The sequence below is a fragment of the Cavia porcellus genome, unplaced genomic scaffold, assembly GCF_034190915.1.
Source record: "Cavia porcellus strain 051 isolate PalLab524CR breed Dunkin Hartley unplaced genomic scaffold, mCavPor4.1 scaffold_35, whole genome shotgun sequence".
In the NCBI taxonomy this organism is placed as follows: domain Eukaryota; kingdom Metazoa; phylum Chordata; class Mammalia; order Rodentia; family Caviidae; genus Cavia; species Cavia porcellus.
The window spans coordinates 7,868,995-7,888,336 of NW_026947518.1; positions in this window are offsets into that span (position 1 = coordinate 7,868,995).

Genomic DNA, 19,342 nt, shown 5'->3' on the forward strand with positions numbered 1-19,342 from the left:
AATTACGTTTAGGGTTAGGATTAGGCTTCACCTTATGGTAGGGTTAGGGTTAGGTATTACGGTCAGGTTTAAAGTTAGTTTTAGTGTTATGGTTAGTTTTAGAGTTATGTTTAGCTTTAGAGTTTAGGGTTAGCATTAGGTTTAGGGTTAGGGTTATTGTGGGATTTATATATTAGGGTTAGTGTTAGTGTTAGGGTCAGCTTTAGGGTTAGAGTTAGGGTTAGGGTTAGTTTTAGTGTTAGGGTTAGGGTTAGGGATTAAGGTTAGGTTTAGGGTTAGGGTTATAGTGAGGGTTAGGGTTAAGTTTTGGGTTAGGTTTAGGGTTAGGGTTAGAGTTTAGGATTAGTATTAGGGTTAGTGTTACTTTTAGGGTTAGGGTTAGTGTTAGAATTTAAAGTTAGAATTACATTTAGGGTTAGGATTAGGCTTCAGCTTATGGTAGAGTTAGGATTATGGTTAGGTATTAAGGTCAGGGTTAAAGTTAGTTTTAGGCTTATGGTTAGTTTTAGAGTTAGGTTTAGGGTTAGAGTTTAGGGTTAGCATTAGGTTGAGGGTTAGGGTTAGGGTTAGTGTTATGATTAGGATTAGAAGTTAGGATTAGGAGGAGTGTTAGAGTTATGATTACTGGTAAGGTTAGGTTTAGGGTTAGGTTTTAGTTGTTAGGCAGAGGGTTATGGTGAGGCTTTTGGTTATGGTTAGTGTTAGTGTTACGATTAGGTTTCGAGTTAGGGTTAGGGTTAGGTTTGCGGTTAGTTTCAGGCTTAGGTTTAGGGTTAGCGTTAGTGGTTAGGTGTTAGGGATAGGGTTAGGGTTAGTGTCAGGGTTAGTGTTAGGTTAAGGTTTACAGTTAGGTTTAAGGTTATGGATAGTGTTAGGGTTATGCTTACGGTTAGGGTTAGGGTAAGGTTTAGAGTTAGGGTTAGGATTAGTGTTAGGGTTAAGGTTAGAGGTTAGCATTAATTTTAGTGTTAGAGTTTGGGATTACCATTAGGGTTACAGTTAGGCTTAGAGGTTATGGTTAGGGTTAGTGTTAGGGTTAGGGTTTAAGCATAGGTTTAGGGTTAGGGTTATGGTTAGGGTTAGTGTTAGGTTTAGAAGTTAGTGTTAGGGTGAGATTAGGGTTGGCTTTAGCGTTAGAGTTAAGTTTAGCTTTAGGGTTAGGTTTAGGCTTAGCGTTAGTTTTAGGTTTAGGGTTAGGGTTATGGATAGGTTAGTGTCAGTGATAGGGTTAGGGTTAGAGTTTAAGGTTAGGTTTAGGGTTAGGGTTAGATTTAGGGTTAGGGTTAGGCTTAGAGTTAAAGGTTAGTGTTATTGTTAGGGTTAGGGTTAGGGTTAGGGTTAGAGTTTAGTGTTAGGGGTAGGTTTAGGGTTAGGATTAGTGTTAGGATAAGAAGTTACTATTAGTGGTAGTGTTAGGGTTATGGTTACGGTTAGGGTTAGGGTTAGTTTTAGGATTAGGGTTAGGGTTTAGGTGTTAGCGAGAGGGTTAGGGTTAGGCTGTGGATTACGGTTTGTGTTAGGGTTATGATTAGGTTTAGTGTTAGGTTTAGGTTTAGGGTTAGGGTTAGGGTTAGGGTTAGGGTTAGTGTTAGGTTTACAGTTAGTTTTATGTTTAAGGTTAGGGATAGTGTTAGGGTTAGAAGTTAGGTTTAATGTTAGATTTAGGGTTAGGGTTAGGGATAGGTTTAGGGTTAGGTTTAGTGTTAGAGGTTAGGGTTAGTGTTAGGGATAGGGTTAGGGTTAGTGTTAGGGTTAGGTGTTAGGTGTTAGGGAGAGGGTTATGGTTAGGCTTCGGGTGACGGTTAGTGTTAGGTTACAATTAGGTTTATGGTTAGGGTTAGGGTTAGGCTTAGGGTTAGGGTGAGGTTTACGGTTAGTTTCAGGGTCAGGTTTAGGGTTAGGTTAGGGTTAGGATTAGGTTAGTGTTAGGTTTAGGTTTACGGTTAGGTTTAGGGTTACAGATAATGATGGTTAGTCTTAGAGGTTATGTTTAGGGTTAGTGTTAGTGTTAGGGTTCAAGCTTAGGTTTAGGGTTAGGGTTATGGTTAGGGTTAGGATTAGGTTAAGAGGTTAGTGTTAGGGTTAGGTTAGGGTTAGTGTTACGGTTAGAGTTAGGTTTAGTTTTAGGGTTAGTTTTAGGTTTAGCTTTAGGTTTAGGGGTAGGGTTATGTTTAGAGGTTAGTGTTAGGGTTTGTTTAGGGTTAGTGTTAGGGTTAGAGTTAGGTTTAGCTTTAAGGTTAGGGTTAGGGTTAGGGTTAGTTTTAGGTTTAGGGTTAGGGTTAGGGATAGGGTTACAGTTAGGCTTTGGGTTATGGTTAAGAGTTAGGGTTAGGGTTATGGTTAGGGATTAGGGTTAGGTTGAGGTTTAGTGTTAGGGTTAGGGTTATGGTTAGGGTTATGTTTAGAAGTTAGGTATAGTGTTAGGATTAGGGTTAGTTTTACGAATAGGTTAGTGTTAGGGTTAGGGTTAGGTTTAGCGTTAGATATTACGTTTAGGGTTAGTTTTAGCGTTAGGGTTAGGTTTAGGTTTAGGATTAGAATTTAGGGTTAGGGTTAGGGTTAGGTTTAGGATTAGGGATAATGTTAGCTTTAGGGTTAGGGTTAGTGTTAGGGATAGGGTTCAGGTTAGCATTGGCATTACGGTTTAGGGTTAGGATAGTGTTATTGTTAGGCTTAGGGTTCGAGTTCGGTTGAGGTTTAAAGTTTGAGTTAGGGTTAGGGTTAAGGCTAGTGTTAGCATTAGGTTTCACATAAGTGTTAGGGTTAGGGTTAGAGTTTAGGGTTAGAGTTAGAGTTAGGGTTAGGTTTAGGTTTAGATATTAGAGTTAGGGTTAGGTTGAGGGTTATTGTTATGGTTAGGGTTAGGTTTATGATTAGAATTTAGGGTTAGGGTTAGGGTTAGGTTTAGGGCTAGGTTTAGGGCTAGCCTTCCAGGTTATATGTTAGGCAAAGGGTTAGGGTTAGGCTTTGGGTTACAGTTAGGTTTAGGGTTACGATTAGGTTTAGGCTTATGGTTACGGTTGGGTTTAGGATTAGGTTTAGGTTTAGGGTTAGGATTATGGTTAGTGTTAGGATTAGGGCTACTGTTTAGGGTAAGGGTTAGGTTCAGTGTTAGGTTTACTTTTAGTTTTAGGGTTAGGGTTAGGGTTAGATTTAGGGTTATGGTTAGGTTTAGGTTAAGGGTTTGGGTTAGATTGAGGTTCAGGTTTAGGTTTAGGGTTAGGGTTAGAAATTAAGTTTAAGCTTAGTTTTAATATTAGGGTTAGTGTTAGGGTTAGTGGTTAGTTTTAGGTTTAGTTTTAGGGTTAGGTTTAGCATTTGAGTTAGCATTAGTTTTAGGTTTAAATGTATGGGTTAAGCTTATGATAGGCTTAGGATTACAGTTAGGGTTAGGGTTAGGTACTATGATCAGGCTTAATGTTAGTTTTAGTGTTAGGTTTAGGGTTAGGCCTTGGGATTAAGTTTAGGTTGGGTTAGGGTTATGGTGAGTGTTAGGTTTAGGATTAGATTTCGTGTTAGGATTAGGGTTAGAGTTTAGGGTTAGGGTTAGTGTTAGTGATAGGTTTAGGGTTAGGTTTAGGTTTAGGGTTAGAGTTTAGGGTTTGGGTTAGTGTTAGTTTTACGGTTAGAGTTTAGGTTTAGGATTAGGTTTAGCATTAGGGTTAGGGTTAGAGTTAGGATTTGAATTTTGGGTTAGGTTTAGGTTTAGTGTTAGGGGTTAAGTGTTAGGGAGAGGATTATGATTAGGCTTTGGGTTATGGTTAGTATTATGGTTATGTTTAGGTTTAGGGTAAGGTTTAGGGTTATGGTTAGGGTTAGGGTTAGGGCTTAGGTGTTAGGGATAGAATTAGCATTAGGTTTAGGGTTAGGTTTAGTGTTAGTTTTAGGGTTAGGTTAAGGGTTAGGGGTATTGTTAGGTTTAGGTTTAGGCTTAGGATTAGGTATAGGTTCATGTTAGGCTTAGGTTGTGTTTTAGGTTTTAGGTCAGGGTTGGGTTAGGGTTAGTGTTAGGGTTAGATTTTGGGTTTGAGTGAGGGTTAGGATTAGAGTTTAGGGTTAAGGTTAGCATTAGTGTTAGGATTAGGTTTAGGGTTAGGGTTAGGTTTGGGGTTAGATGTTAGGGTTAGGGATAGGGTTAAGGTTAGCTTTATGATTAGAATTTAGGGTTACTGTTAGGTTAGTTGTAGGGTTAGGGTTAGGGTTACAGTTAGGGTTAGGTTTAGGGCTAGCATTTCAGGTTAGGTGTTAGCGAGAGGGTTAGGTTTAGGCTTTGTTGTACAGTTTGGTTTAGCGTTATGATTAGGTTTAGGCTTAAGTTTATGGTTTTGTTTAGGGTTAGGTTTAGGCTTAGGGTTAGGATTATGGTTAGTGTTAGGTTTGGGGTACTGTTTAAGGTAAGGGTTATGTTTAGGGTTAGGTTTACAGTTAGTTTTAGGTTTATGGTTAGCGTTGGGTTAGGGTTAGGTTAAGAGTTAGGGTTAGGTTGAGGTTTAGGTTTAGGGTTAGGGTTAAAAGTTAGGTTTAAGGTTAGTGGTAGGGATAGGTTTAGGGTTAGGGTTAATGTTAGGGTTAGAGGTTTGTGTTAGTTTTAGGGTTAGGGTTAGGTTTATTGTTGGGGTTAAGGGTTTGTTGTTAGGGAGACTTTAGGTTAGGCTTCGGGTTATGGTTAGTTTTAGGGTTACAATTAGGTTTAGGGTTATCCATAGGTTTTGTTTTATGGTTAGGGTTAGGGCTAAGGTTAGGAGTTCGTTTTTAAGGATTGATTTAGCGTTAGGGTTAGGGTTAGGATTAGTGCTACATTTTGTTTTAGGGTTAGGTATATTGTTAGATATAGGCATAGGGTTAGGGTTACTAATAGGGTTAGGGTTAGGTTTAGGGTTAGATATTAGGGTTAGGGTTATGTTTAGGTTTAGAGTTAGGGTCATGTTTAGTTTAATGATTAGAATTTAGGGTAAGGGTTAGGTTAGGGTTAGGTATTACGTTCAGGGTAAGGGTTAGTTTTAGGGTTAGGTTTAGGGTTAGGGTTAGGGATTAAGGTTAAGTTTTGCGTTAGGGTTATGGTGAGACTTAGGGTTAGGTTTTGGGTTAGGGTTAGGGTTAGGGTTAGAGTTTACAGTTAAGGTTAGTGTTAGTGATAGTGTGAGGGTTTGGGTTAGGGTTAGGGTTAGGTTTAGCGTTAGAATTTAGGGTTAGATTTACGTTAAGGGTTAGAATTAGGCTTAGGCTTATGGTAGGGTTAGGGTTAGGGTTGTGGTTTACGGTCAATGTTAAAGTTAGTTTTAGGGTTATGTTTAGGGTTAGTGTTAGGTTTACGGTTAGATTTTAGGGTTAGAATTAGGTTTAGGGTTCGGGTTATTGTTAGGATTAGAAGTAAGGGTTAGGGGTAGGGTTAGGTTTATGATTACTGGTAGGATTAGGGTTAGTGTTACGGTTAAGGTTAGGTGTTAGGGAGAGGGTTACGGTTAGGCTTCGGGTTACGGTTAGTGTTAGTGTTACGATTAGGTTTAGGTTTAGGGTTAGGATTAGTGTTAAGTTTAGGGTTAGGCTTAGGTTTATGGTTAGTTTCAGGGTTAGGTTTAGGTTTAGGTTTAGGTTTAGGGTTAGGGTTAGGGATTAGGGATAGGGTTAGGGTTAGTGTTAGGTTTAGCTTTATGATTAGGTTTAGTGTTACAGATAGTGTTAGGGTTATGCTTAGGTTTAGTGTTAGGATTAGTGTTAGGGTTATGGTTAGACGTAGAGTTAATTTTAGTGTTAGAGTTTGGGGTTAGCATTAGGGTTACGATTAGGCTTAGAGGTTATGTTAATGTTAGTGTTAGTGTTAGGGTTAAAGCTTAGTTTTATGGTTATGTTTATGGTTTGGGTTTGGGTTAGATTTAGAGGTTAGTGTTAGGGTCAGGTTAGGGTTAGGTTTAGGGTTAGGGTTAAGGTTAGGTTTATGATTAGAATTTAGGGTTAGGTTTAGGTTTAGAGTTAGGGTTAGGGTTACGGTTAGGGTTATGGTTAGGGCTACGTTTAGGCCTAGTGTTACAGGTTAGGTGTTAGAGAGAGGGTTAGGGTTAGGCTTTGGGTTACGTTTAGGTTTATGGTTATGATTAAGTTTAGGCTTAAGTTTACAGTTAGGTTGAGAGTTAGGGTTATGTTTTGTGTGAGATTTAGGGGTACTCTTTTGGGTAAGGTTTAGGTTCAGTGTTAGGTTTACAGTTAGTTTTAGGCTTAGGGTTGAGGTTAGGTGTAGGGTTAGGGTTAGGTTATGGTTAGGTTAAGGGTTAGTGTTAGGTTAAGGTTTAGATTTAGGGTTAGGGTTAGGGTTAGAAATTAGGTTTAGTATTATTGTTAGGGTTACGTTTAGGGTTAGGGTTAGGGCTAGGGTTAGATGCTAGTGTTAGGTTTAGGATTAGGGTTAGGTTTGGGTTTGAGTTAGCGTTAGGTTTAGCATTAGAGGTATGGGTTACTCTTATGTTAGTGTTAGGATTAGGGTTAGGGTTATGCTGAGGTATTACGGTCAGGGTTAGTGTTAGTTTTAGGGTTAGGGTTAGGGTTAGAGGTTAAGGTTAGGTTTTGGGTTAGGGTTATGGTGAGTCTTAGGGTTAGTTTTCGGGTTTGGGTTAGGTTTGGGGTTAGAGTTGTTAAGGTTAGGGTTAGTGGTAGTGTTAGGGGTAGGGTTAGGGTTAGGGTTAGAATTTAGGGTTAGATTTAGGGTTAGACTTAACATTAGGGTTAGGATTATGGTTAGGTATTACAGTCAGGGTTAAAGTTAGTTTTAGGTTTAGGGTTAGGGTTAGTGTTAGGTTTAGGATTAGAGTTGAGTGTTAGGGTTTGGTTTAGGCTTAGTGTTAGGGTTATGCTTTGGATTAGAAGTTAGGTTTAGGGGTAGGGTTACAGTTATGGTTACTGTTAGGGTTAGTGTTAGGGTTAGGGTTAGGGTTAGTGTTAAGTTTAGGGTTAGCTGTTAGGTGTTAGGGAGAGGGTTAGGGTTAGGCTTCGTGTTTCGGTTAGTGTTAGGGTTACGATTAGGTTTAGGGTTACGGTTAGGGTTAGGGTTATGTTTAGGTTTACATTTAGTTTCAGGTTTAGGTTTAGGGTCAGGGTTAGGGGTAAGGTGTTAGGGATAAATTTAGGGTTATGGTTAGGGTTAGTGTTAGGCTTATGTGCATAGTTAGGTTTAGCATTACGGATAGTGATAGGGTTAGGCTTATGTTTAGGCTTTGGGTTATGGATAGATTTTGAGTTATGGTTAGATTTTGGGTTAGGGTTATGGTTAGAATTTAGGTTTAGTGTTAGGTTTAGGGTTAGGGTTAGGGATACGTTAGTGTTAGGGTTAAGGTTAGGCTTATGGTAAGGTTAGGATTAGGGTTAGGTATTATGGTCAGGGTTTAAGTTAGTATTAGGGTTCGAGTTAGGGTTAGAGATAGATTTAGGATTAAGTTGAGTGTTATGGTTAGATTTAGGGTTAAGTTTAAGGTTAGGGATAGGGTTAGGGTTAGGATTTGGATTAGAAGTTAGGGTTAGGGGTAGGGTTTAGGGTTATGGTTACTGTTAGGGTTAGGGTTAGTGTTAGGTTTAGGATTAGGTGTTATGTGTTAGGGAGAGGGTTAGGGTTAGGCTTTGGGTTACTGTTATCGTTAGTGTAACAATTAGGGTTAGGGTTAGGGTTAGGTTTAGGGTTAGGTTTAGGTTTACGGTTAGTTTCAGGGTTAGGTTTAGGGTTAGGGTTAGGGGTTAGGTGTAAGGGATAGGTTTAGTGTTAGGGTTAGTGTTAGTGTTAGTGTTAGTGTTAGGGTTAGGTTTATGGTTAGGTTTAGGGTTACAGATAGCGTTACAGTTATGCTTAGGGTTAGGGTTAAGGTTATGGTTAGGGTTAGGTTTAGGGTTAGGTTTAGGGTTAGGTTTATGGTAAGAGGTTAGCATTAGGTTTATTGTTAAAGTTTGGGATTAGCTTCAGGGTTAGAATTAGGCTTAGATGTTATGGTTAGGGTTAGTGTTAGGGGTAGGGTTAAAGCTTAGGTTTAGGGTTAGGGTTACGCATAGGGTTAGTGTTAGGTTTAGAGGTTAGAGTTTGTGTTAGGCTTAGGGTTAGTGTTTGTGTTAGTGTTAGGTTTAGGTTTAGAGTTAGGTTTAGGTTTAGGGTTAGGGTTAGGGTTAGAGTTATGATTAGGTTTAGTGTTAAGGTTAGGGATAGGGTTACGTTTAGTCTTTAGGTTATGGTTAGAGTTTGGTTTAGGACTTTGGCTAGGGTTAGGTTTAGGTTGAGGTTTAGGCTTAGGGTTAGGGTTATGGTTAGACTTTAGGTTTAGTGTTAGGTTTAGGGTTAGGGTTAGGGATAGGTTAGTGTTAGTGTTAGGGTTAGGGTTAGAGTTTAAGTTTAGGAGTTGGGTTATTGTTAGAATTAGAGTTAAATGTTAGTGTTAGTGTTAGTATAGGGTTACATAGTTTAGGGTGAGTGCTAGGGTGAGGGTTACGGTTAGTGTTAGGGTTAGTTTTAGAGGTTAGAATTTAGAGTTAATGTTCGGTTTAGGGTCACGGTTTGTGTTACGATTAGAATTTAGTGTTTGGGTTAGGATTAGGGTTATGGTTACGGTTAGGGTTATGGTTAGTGTTAGGGTTTGGGGTAGGGGTTAGTTGTTAGGGAGAGGGTTAGGGTTAGGCTTCAGGTTACTTTTAGTTATAGGGTTAGTGTTAGGGGTTAGTTTGTTAGGGAGAGGGTTAGAGTTAGGTCAGGTTATATTTAGTTATAGGGTTAGGATTAGGTTTAGGGTTATGTTTAGGCTTAGAGTTAGGTTTAGGGACAGGGTTAGGTTTAGGGTTAGGTTTACGGTTAGTTTTAGGGTTGGGTTTGGGGTTAGGAGTACAGGTTAAGTGCTAGTAGTAGGATTAGTCTTAGGCTTAGGGTTAGTGTTAGGGTTAGGGTTACAGTTAGGTTTACGGTTAGTTTTAGCTTTAGGGTTAGTGTTAGGATTAGGGGTTAAGTGTTAGGGATAGGATCAGGTTTATGGTTAGGGATAGGGTTATTGTTAGGGTAAAGTTTAGGTTGACGGTTAGGTTTTGGATTACGGTTAGTGTTAGAGTTAGGGTTAGGATTTAGGCTTCAGGTTAGGGTTAGGGTTACGATTAGGTTTAGGATTAGGATTAGTTTTATGGTTAGAGGTTATTGTTAGAGTTTGGTGTTAGGGTTAGGGTTAGGTTTAAGCTTAGATTTTATTGTTAGGGGTAGTTTTAGGGTTAGCGTTAAAGCTTATTTTTTGGGTTAGAGTTAGGGTTAGGTTTAGGATTACGGTTAGTGTTAACGTTAGTGTAAGGGTTAGGGTTAGAGGTATGTGTTAGGTTTATGGTTAGGGTTAGGGTTGGGTTAGTGTTATAGTTAGGTTTGGGCTAGGGTTAAGGTTATGCTGAGGTTAGGGTTAGTGTTAGGGTTATGCTTAGGTATTACAGACAGTTTTAGTGTTAGTTTAAGGGGTAAGGTTAGGGTTAGGGTTAGGGTTAGGAATTAATGTTACGTTTAGTTTTATGTTTATGGTTAGGGTTTGGTTAGGGTTAGGTTTAGGGTTGGGATTAGAAGTTAGGTTTAGGGGTAGGGTTAAGTTTGTGGTTACAGTTAGGGTTAGGTTTAGTATTAGGGTTAGGGTTAGGGGTTACCTGTTAGTGAGAGGGTTAAGATTAGGTTCCGGTTGCACTTAGCGTTATTGTTATGATTAGGTTTACTGTTAGGCTGAGGGTTAGGGTTTGGGTTAGGTTTAGTGTTGGTTTTAGTGTTAGTTTTAGGGTTAGGGTTTGGGTTAGGTGTTAGGCATAGTTTTAGGGTTAGAGTTAGGGTTAGGTTTAGGTTAAGGGTTAGGTTTACGGTTAGTGTTAGGGTTAAGAATAGTGTTAGGTTTATATTTAGGTTTAGGATTAGTGAAACAGTTAGAAGTTGGTTAGGGTTAGGGTTTGGTTTAGGGTTAGGGTTATGGTTAGATGTTAGGGTTTGGGTTAGGGTTAGGGTTAGGGTTAGTGTTAAGGTTAGTTTTAGGATTATGATTAGAGGTTAACATTAGTTTTAGGGTTAGAGTTTGGGTTTAGGTTTAAGTTTCGGGTTAGACTTAGAGGTTATGGTTAAGGTCAGGGTTAGTGTTAGGGTTAAAACTGAGGTTTAGATTACGTTTAGGGTTAGGGTTAGTGTTAGTGTTAATTTTAGGTTTAGGGTTAATTTTAGGTTTAGTGTTAGGGTTGCTGTTAGGTTTAGAAGATTGTTTAGTGTTAGGGTTAGTTTGAAGGTTAGAGTTAGAGTTACGGTTTGGGTTAGGGTTAGGGTTAGAGTTACGGTTAGGTTTCAGATTACGGTTAGGTTTAGGGTTATGTTTATGTTTAGGTTTAGGCTTAGGTTTAGGGTTAGGGTTATGGTTAGGTTTAGCAATAGGGATAGAGCTTACGTGTTAGGGATAGGTTAGGGTTAGGGTACTTTTAAGGTTAGGTTTACAGTTATGGTTAGAGTTAGGTATAGTGTTAGCTTTAAGGTTAGGGTTTAGAATTAGTGTTAGGGGTAGGGTAAGGGTAAGGGTTAGGTTTACGCTTAGCCTTCGAGTTATGGTGAGGGTTAGAGTTATGTTTAGATTAGGGTTAGGGTTAGGGTTAGGTTTTGGGTTATGGTTAGATATTAGGGATAGTTTTAGGGTTAGTGTTAGTGTTACGGTTAGAGTTTAGGATTAGGGTTAGGATGAGGGTTAGTGTTATCATTAGCGGTTAGTGTTATATTTGGTTTAGGGTTAGGGTAAAAGCTTAGGTTTAGGTTTAGGGTTAGTGTTAGGGTTAGGGCTAGATGTTAGGGATAGTTTTAAGTTCAGGGTTAGTGTTAAATCTTCAGTTTGGGGTTAGGGTTAGTGTTAGGGTTAGGATTAATGTTAGGGTTAGAGTTAGGGTTAGGTTTAGGTTTAGGATTAGGCTTAAAGGTTATGGTTATGGTTAGGGTTAGGAATAGGGCAAAGGTTAGGATTAGGATTAGCTATTAGTTTCAGGGTTAGGGTTACGGTTATTGTTAGGGTTAGCTTTTAGTTTTAGGGTTAGTGTTAGGGATAGGATTAGTGTAAGGATTAGGGTTATGGTTAGAGTTAGGGTTAAGTTTAGGGTTAGGCCTAGCGTTAAGGTTAGGGTTAGGATTACATTTAGGTTAACGTTAGGGTTAGGGTTAGGTTTAGGGTTACGGTTAGGTTTAGGGTGAGGGTTAGGTTTAGGGTTATGGTTAGGTTTGCGTGAGATGCAGTGTTAGGGTTCGGGTTATAGTTAGGGTTAGGTTTAATTGTTAGGTGCAAGGGATAGGCTTATGGGTTAGGTTTAGGGTTAGTGTTAGGGTTAGGGTTATGGTTAGGGTTAGGATTGTGCTTAGGGTTAGCATTTAGGGTTAGGTTTAGGGTTAATGTTAGTGTTATGGTTAGGGTTAGTGTTAGGTTGAGGTTTAGTGTTAGGTTAGGATTAAGGTTACATGTTAGCTTTAGGGTTAGAGTTAGGGATAGGTTTAGGTTTAGGGTTAGTGTTATAGGTTAGGGTTAGTGTTATGTTTAGGGATAGGGTTAGGGTTAGGGTTATAGAGGTATGTGTTTCGTTTAGGGTTAGCGTTAGGGTTAGGGTTAATGTTAGGTTTAAGTTAGGATTATGGTTAGTATTAGTGTTTAGGGTTAGGCTTAGGGTAAGGTTTAGTGTTATGGTTAGCGTTAGGGTTAGGTTGAGGTTTAGTGTTAGGTTAAGATTAGGGTTACAAGGTAGGTTTAATGTTAGGTTTAGTGTTAGGGTTAGCGATATGATTAGGGTTAGGTTTAGAGTTAGAGGTTAGAGTTAGTGTTATGTATAGGGTTAGGGTTAGAGGTATGTGTTAGGGTTAGGTTTAGCCTTAGGGCTAGGGTTAAGTTTATGGTTAGGGTTAGGGTTATGGTAGGGTTATGTTTAGGTTTAGGGGTAGGTACTATAGACAGGGTTAGCTTTAGTTTAAGGGGTAGGATTAGGGTTAGGGTAAGGGATGAATGTTAGGTTTAGGGTTAGGGTTAGGGCTAGGGTTAGTATTAGAAGTTAAGTTTGGGGTAGTGATAGGGCTATTACGTTTAGGGTTAGGGTTAGTGTTAGGGGTTAGGTGTTAGGAAGAGTTTTAAGGTTAGGCTTCGGGTTATGGTTAGTATTTGCGTTACGATTAGGTTTAGGGTTAGGCTTAGGGATAGGGTTAGGGTGAGGTTTAGTGATAGTTTTAGGGTTAGATTTAGCATTTGGGTTAGGGGTTAGGTGTTAGGGATACGGTTAGGGTTAGGGTTAGCTTGATGGTTAGGGTTAGGCTTAGGGTAAGTGTTAGCTTTAGGGTTAGAGTGTAGTGTTAGTGTTACGGTTTGTGTTCGGGTTGTGATTTGGCTTCGAGTTATGGTTAGGGTTAGGGTTACAATTAGGTAAGGCATAGGTTTGGGATTATGGTTAGGTTTAGGCTTTGATATTAGGGATACTTTTAGGGTTAGTGTTAGTGTTATGTTTAGAGTTTAGGGTTAGGGTTAGGGTTATGGTTAGAGGTTAGCATTTTTTTCGATTAGTGTTAGGGTTAAATCTTATTTTTATGGTTATGTTTAGTGTTAGGGTTAGTGTTCCGTTTAGGGTTATGGTAAGGGTTAGGGTTATGGTTGGTGGTTAGCGTTTGGTTTAGGGTTAGATTTACGGTAAGAGTTAGTGTTAGGTTTAGGCTTAGAGGTTATGGTTAGTGTTAGGTTTAGGTTTAAAGTTTAGGTTCAGGGTTTGGGTTAGTGATAGGGTTAGGGATAGGGTAAGGGTTAAGATTAGGGTTACTGGTTAATTTTAGGGTTAGGGTTACGGTTAGGGTTAGGGTTAGGTCTACAGTTTAGTGTTAGCATTAGGGTTAGAGTTAGGGTTAGTTTTGGGGTTAAGGTTAGGGTTAGTGTTAGCCTTGGGTTATAGTTAATGTTAGAGTTACAATTAGGTTAGGATTAGGGTTAGGATTTTCATTAGATTTAGTGTTAGGGTTAGCGTTAGGCTTAGGGTTAGGGGTTAGGTGTGAGGTATAGGTTAATGGGTTAGGGTTAGCATTAGGGTTATGTTTAGGTTAGGGTTAGGCTTAGGGTTAGTATTATGGTTAAGGTTAGGGTTAGGTTGAAGTTTAGGGTTAGGGTTAGTGTTAGGTTTAGAAGTTAGCTTTAGTGTTCAGTTTAGGGTTAGTGTAGGGATAGGTTTAGGGTTAGGGTTAGGGTGAGGGTTAGAGTTTAGGCTTAGTCTTAGTGTTAGGGTTAGGTTTACGGTTAGGCTTAGGGTTAAATGTATGGGTTAGGGTTTCGGTTAGGGTTATTGCTAGTGTTAGGGCTGGGTTATGCTAGGATGAGGGTTAGGGTTATGTATTACAGTCAGGGTATGGGCTAGTTTAAGGGGTAGGGTTAGCATTATGTTTAGGGTTAGGTAGGTTTAGGGTTATGATTATGGTTAGGGTTAGGATTAGTTTTAGGTTTACGGTTAGGATTAGAAATTATGGTTGGGGTACTGTTAGGTTTATATTTACAATTAGGATTAGTGTTAGTGTTATGTTTAGGCTTAGGGGTTACTTGTTTTATAGAGGGTTAAGATTAGGCTTCGGGTTACGTTTAGCGTTAGAGTTAGGACTAGGTTTGGGTTAGGCTGAGGGTTAGGGTTAGGTTTAGTGTTAGCTTTAGGGTTAGGTTTAGGGTTAGGGTTAGATGTTAGGGACAGGGTTACATTTCGGGCTAGGGTTAGGTTTAAGGTAAGGCTTAGGTTTACCGTTATGTTTAGAGTTAGAAATAGTGTTACGTTTAGGGTTAGGTTTAGGGTTTGGGTTATGGTTAGGTTTAGGTTTAGGTTTAGGGTTAGGGTTATTTTAAGGTTTAGTAGTTTTATTTTATTGTTCGGGTTACGGTTAGGGTTAGAGTTAGAGTTAGGGTAAGGGTTAGATGTTACAGTTAGTGTTACGGTTAGGGTTAGGGTTAGTGTTAGGGTTAGGATTAGTGTTAGGGTTACTCTTAGTGTTAGAAGTTGGTTTAGTGTTAGTGTTAGGGTTAGGGTTAGGGTTAGAGTTAGAGTTAGGATTAGGGTTAAATTTTAGGATTAGCGTTTGGGTTAGGGTTAGGGTTAGGGTTAGAGTTAGAGTTAGGATTAGGGTTAAATTTTAGGATTAGCGTTTGGGTTAGGGTTAGGGTTAGGTTTAGAGTTTAGGGTCAAGATTAGGGTTAGGGTTATGGTTAGAGGTTAACGTTAGGTTTAGGGTTAGAGTTGTGTTTAGGATTAGAGTTAGGGTTAGGCTTAGATGTTATGGTTAAGTGTATGGTTAGGGTTAGGGTTTAAACTTAGGTTTACATTTAGGGTTAGGGTTAGGGTTAGAGTGACATTTAGGTTTAGGATTAGTGTTAGGGTTAGTGTTAATGGTTGGTTTAGGGATTAGGTGTAAGGGAGAGGCTTAGGGTTAGGCTTCGGGTTATGGTTAGTGTTAGGTTTATGATTAGGTTTAGGGTTAGCGTTAGGGTTAGCGATAGTGTTAGGGGTTAGGTTTACTGTTAGTTTCAGGGTTAGGTTTAGGCTTAGGGTTAGGCATTTATTGTTAGGGATAGTATTAGGGTTATGTTTAGGTTTAGGGTTAGGATTAGGGTTAGGTTTATGGTTAGTTTTAGGGTTATGGTTAGTTTTAGGGTTAGGGTTAGAATTTAGGGTTAGGGTTAGGTTTGGTGTTAGGGTTAGGGTTAGGATTCGGGTTAGGGTTACAGTTAATGGTTAGCATTAGATTATTGTTAGATTTTGAATTTAGTGTTAGGGTTAGGGTTAGGCTTAGAGTTTACGGTTAGGCTTCGTGTTAGGGTTATCATTAAAGCTTAGGTTTTGTGTTAGGGTGAGTTAGGGTTAGGGTTAGGGTTAGGGTTAGTGTTAGGGTGTGTGTTAGGGTAAGGGTTATAGGTATGGGTTAGGGTGATGATAGTGTTAGTGTTAGGGTTAGGTATTACAGTCAGTTTTAGGGTTAGTTTAAGGGGTAGGCGTAGGGTTAGAGTTAGGGTTAAGGATTAATGTTAGGTTTAGTGTTGTGGTTATGGTTATGGTTAGGGCTGGGGTTTGGGTTAGGCTTAGGTTTAGGGTTAGGATTAGAAGTTAGGGTTAAGGGTAGGGCTAGGTTATGGTTACATTAAGGGTTAGTGTTAGGGTTAGAGTTAGGGGTTAGGTGTTAGGGAGAGGATTAAGATTAGGCTACGGGTTATGGTTAGCATTAGGGTTTCGGATAGGTTTAGGGTTAGGCTTAGGCTCAGTGTTAGGGTTAGGTTTAGTGTTAGTTTTAGGGTTAGGTTTATGGTTATGGTGGGGATTTTGTGTTAGGGAGAGGGTTAGAGTTAGGGTTATGGTTAGGTTTACGGTAAGGGTTAGGTTTACTGTTAGGTTTTGGGTTTGGAATCATGTTAGGTTTAGGGTTAGGGTTTAGGGTTAGGTTTAGGGTTAGGGTTAGGGTTAGGGTTAGGTTTAGGTTTAGGGTTAGGCTTACTTTTAGGGTTCAAATTTGGTTTAGTGTTAATGTTGGTGTTAGTGTTAGAATTAGAGTTAGGGTTAGGTTTAGATGTTAGGGTTAGGGTTAGTGTTACCGTTAGTGCTAGGTTTAGGGTTAGTGTTACGGATAGAGTTTAGGGTCAAGGTTAGTGTTAGAGTTAGCATTAAAATTAGGGTTAGGGTTATGGTTAGAAGTTATCATTATCTTTAGGGTTATTGTTTGTGTTTAGCTTTAGGTTTAGGTTGAGGCTTAGAGATTATGGTTAATTTTAGGATTACATTTAGGGTTAAAACTTAGGTTTAGGTTTAGGGTTATGGTTAGTGTTAGGGTTAGGGTTAGGGGTTAGAGGTTAGAGAAAGGGTTAGGGTTAGCTTTAAGGTTAGGATAGGGTTAGGTTTAGTATTAGAGGAATGGGTTAGGGTTAGGGTTAGTGTTAGGGTGATGGTTAGGTTTAGGGTTAGGGTTAGGGTGAGGGCTAGGGTTAGGTTTAGAGGTATGGGTTAGGGTTAGGTTTAGGGGTAGGGTTCGGGTTAGCATTAGTGTTATGGTAGGTTTAGTGTTAGGGTTAGGGTTACATATTACAGTCAGTGTTAGCATTAGTTTAACGCGTAGTGTTAGGGTTAGGGTTAAGGATTAATGTTAGGTTTAGGGTTAGGTTTATGGTTAGCATTAGTGTTAGGGTTTGAGTTAGATTTTAGGGTTAGCATTAGGTTTGTGTTAGGATTAAGGAAAGGGTTAGGACTAGGGTTACGGTTAGGGCTTGGATTAGGATTAAGGTTAGGTTTAGGGTTAGATTTAGGGATTAGGTGTTAGGGATAGGGTTAGGGTTAGGCTTCGTGTTAAGTTTAGGTTTAGGGTTACGATTAGGTTAGGGATAGTGTTAGGGTTAGTGTTAGCATTTGCATTAGTTTTATGTTTATTTTTATGGTTAGGATTAGGGTTAGGTTTAGGGGTTACGTGTTAGAAATAAGGTTGTAGTTAGGATTATGGCTCGTGTTAGCGTTAGGGTTAACTTTAGGGTTAGTGTTACGGTTAGCGTTAGGGGTTAGTGTTAGTGTTAGGATTAGAGTTCAGTTTAGTTTTAGGGTTAGGGTTAGGGTTAGTGTTAGGCTTAGGGTTAGGGTTAGGGTTAGGCTTAGGCTTAGGGTTTGGTTAGGTTAAGGGTTAAAAGTTAGGTTTAGTGTTAGTTTTAGGTTTCGGGATAGGAATAGGTCAGTGTTAGCGTTAGGGTTAGATTTTAAGGTTACGAGTAGGGTTAGGGTTATGGTTAGGGTTAGAGGTATGGGTTATGGTTAGGTTTAGGGATAGGTTTAGGATTAAGGTTAGTGTTAGGGTTAGGGATCGGGTTAAGGTTAGGCTTTGGGTTATGGTTATGGTTAGGTTTAAGTTTATTGTTTGCTTTAGGGTTAGGTTGAGTTTTAGGTTTAGGGTTAGGTTTAGGGTTAGAAGTTAGGTTTAGTTTTAGGTTTAGGGATACATTAGTGTTAGATTTAGGATTAGTGTTAGGGTGAGAGCTATGGGTTAGGGTTTGGTTTAGCGGTAGGGTTAGCATTAGCGTTAGGTTTATGGTAGGTTTAGGGTTAGAGCTAGGGCTAGGTATTACTCTCAGGGTTAGTGTTAATTTAATGGGTAGGGTTCGGGTTAGGGTTAAGGTTAGGCTTAGGCTTATGTTTAAAGGTTAGCTTTAGGTTTAGGGTTAGGGATAAGGTTAGAGTTTAGTGTTAAATTTCAGGTTAGGGTTAGGGTTAGGTTTAACGTTAGGGTTAGGATTAGAAGTTAGTGTTATAGGTAAGGTTAGGTTTATTATACGGTTAGGGTTAGGGTTAGGGTTAGATTTTAGTGTTAGTTTTAGGGTTAGGGTTAGCGTTAGGGTTAGGGTTAGTGTTCCGGTTAGAGGTTAGGGTTAAGGTTAGGATTAATGTTATGGTTAGAGGTTAGTGTTAGGTTTAGGGTCAGAGTTGGGTTCAGGGTTAGTGTTAGGGTTAGGCTTAGATGTTATGGTTAAGGTTAGGGTTAGCGTTAAAACTTAGGTTTAGGGTTAGGGTTAGGGTGAGGGTTACAGTTAGGGTTAGGGTTAGTGTTAGGTTTAGTGTTAGGGTTAAGTTTAGAGTTAGGTGTTAGGGAGAGGCTTAGGGTTAGGCTTCGTGTTACAGTTAGTGTTAGGGTTATGATTAGGTTTAGGTTTAGGGTTAGGGCTTGGGTTATTCTTAGTGTTAGGTTTACTCTTAGTTTTAGGGTTAGGTTTAGGTTTAGAGTTAGGGGTTTATTTTTAGTGATAGAATCAGGTTTATGTTTAGGTATAGGGTTAGGGTTATGGTTAGGGTTAGTGTTAGGTTTACGGTTGTTTTTAGGGTTATGGTTAGTTTTAGGATCAGGTTTAGGCTTTAGGGTTAGGGTTAGTGTTAGGATTAGGGTTAGGGTTAGGGTTAGAGTTTAGCGTTAGGTTTAATGTTACAGATTGGTGTTAGGGTTAGGGTTAGCGTTAGGCTTACAGTTTATGGTTAGGCTTAGAGTTAGGGTTTTTGTTAAAGCTTAGGTTTTGGGTTAGGTTCAGGTTTTGTATTAGGGTTATTTTTAGGCTTAGTGTTAGGGTAAGAGTTAGAGGTATCGGTTAGGGTTATGGTTAGGGTTAGGGTTAGGGTTAGCCTTAGGGTTATGCTAGTGTTAGGGTTAGGGCTAGGTATTACAGTCAGTTTTAACCTTAGTTTAAGTGGTAGGTGTAGGGTTACAGTTAGGGTTAGGTATTAATGTTAGGTTTAGGGTTGTGGTTATGGTTATGGTTAGGGTTAGGGTTTGGCTTAGGCTTAGGTTTAGGGTTAGGGTAAGAAGATAGGGTTAGGGGTAGGGCTCAGTTTATTGTTACAGTTATGGTTAGGGTTAGTGTTAGGGTTAGAGTTAGGGGTTAGGTGTTAGGGAGAGGTTTAAGATTAGGCTATGGGTTATGGTTAGTGTGAGAGTTACGAATAGGTTTAGGGTTAGACTTAGGCTCAGTGTTAGGGTTCTGTTTAGTGTTAGTTTTAGGGTTAAGTTTATGGTTAAGGTTGGGGTTTGGTGTTAGGGGAGGGTTAGAGTTAGGGTTATGGTTAGGTTTAGGGTAAGGGTTAGGCTTACTGTTAGGGTTAGGGTTTGGAATCTTGTTAGGTTTAGGGTTAGGGTTTAGGGTTAGGGTTAGGTTTAGGTTTAGGGTTAGACTTACTTTTAGGGTTCAAATTTCGTTTAGTGTTAATGTTGGGGTTAGTGTTAGTGTTAGAGTTAGGGTTACGTTTAGATGTGAGGGTTAGGGTTAGTGTTACCGTTAGGGATAGGGTTAGGATTAGTGTTAAGGTTAGGGATAGGGTTAGGTTTAGTTTTAGAGGAATGGGTTAGGGTTAGGGTTATGGTTAAGGTTAGGGTTAGGGTTAGGGTGAGAATTAGGGTTAGGGTTAGGGTTAGAGGTATGGGTTAGGGTTAGGTTTAGGGGTAGGCTTCAGGTTAGGGTTAGTATTATGTTAGGTTTAGGGTTAGGGTTAGGGTTACATATTACAGTAAGTGTTAGCGTTAGTTTAAAATGTAGTGTTACGGTTAGGGTTAAGAATTTTAGGTTTAGAGTTAGGTTTATGGTTATGGTTAGGGTTAGGGTTAGTATTAGTGTTTGGGTTAGATTTTAGGGTTAGGGTTAGGTTTGTTTTAGGGTTAAAGATAAGTTTATGACTAGGGTTAAGGTTAGGCCTTGGATTAGGATTAAGGTTAGGTTTAGTGTTAGAATTAGGTGTTAGGTGTTAGTGATAGGGTTAGGGTTAGGCTTCGGGTTATGTTTAGGTTAAGGGTTACGATTAGGTTAGGGATAGTCTTAGGGTTAGTGTTAGCATTTGCATTAGA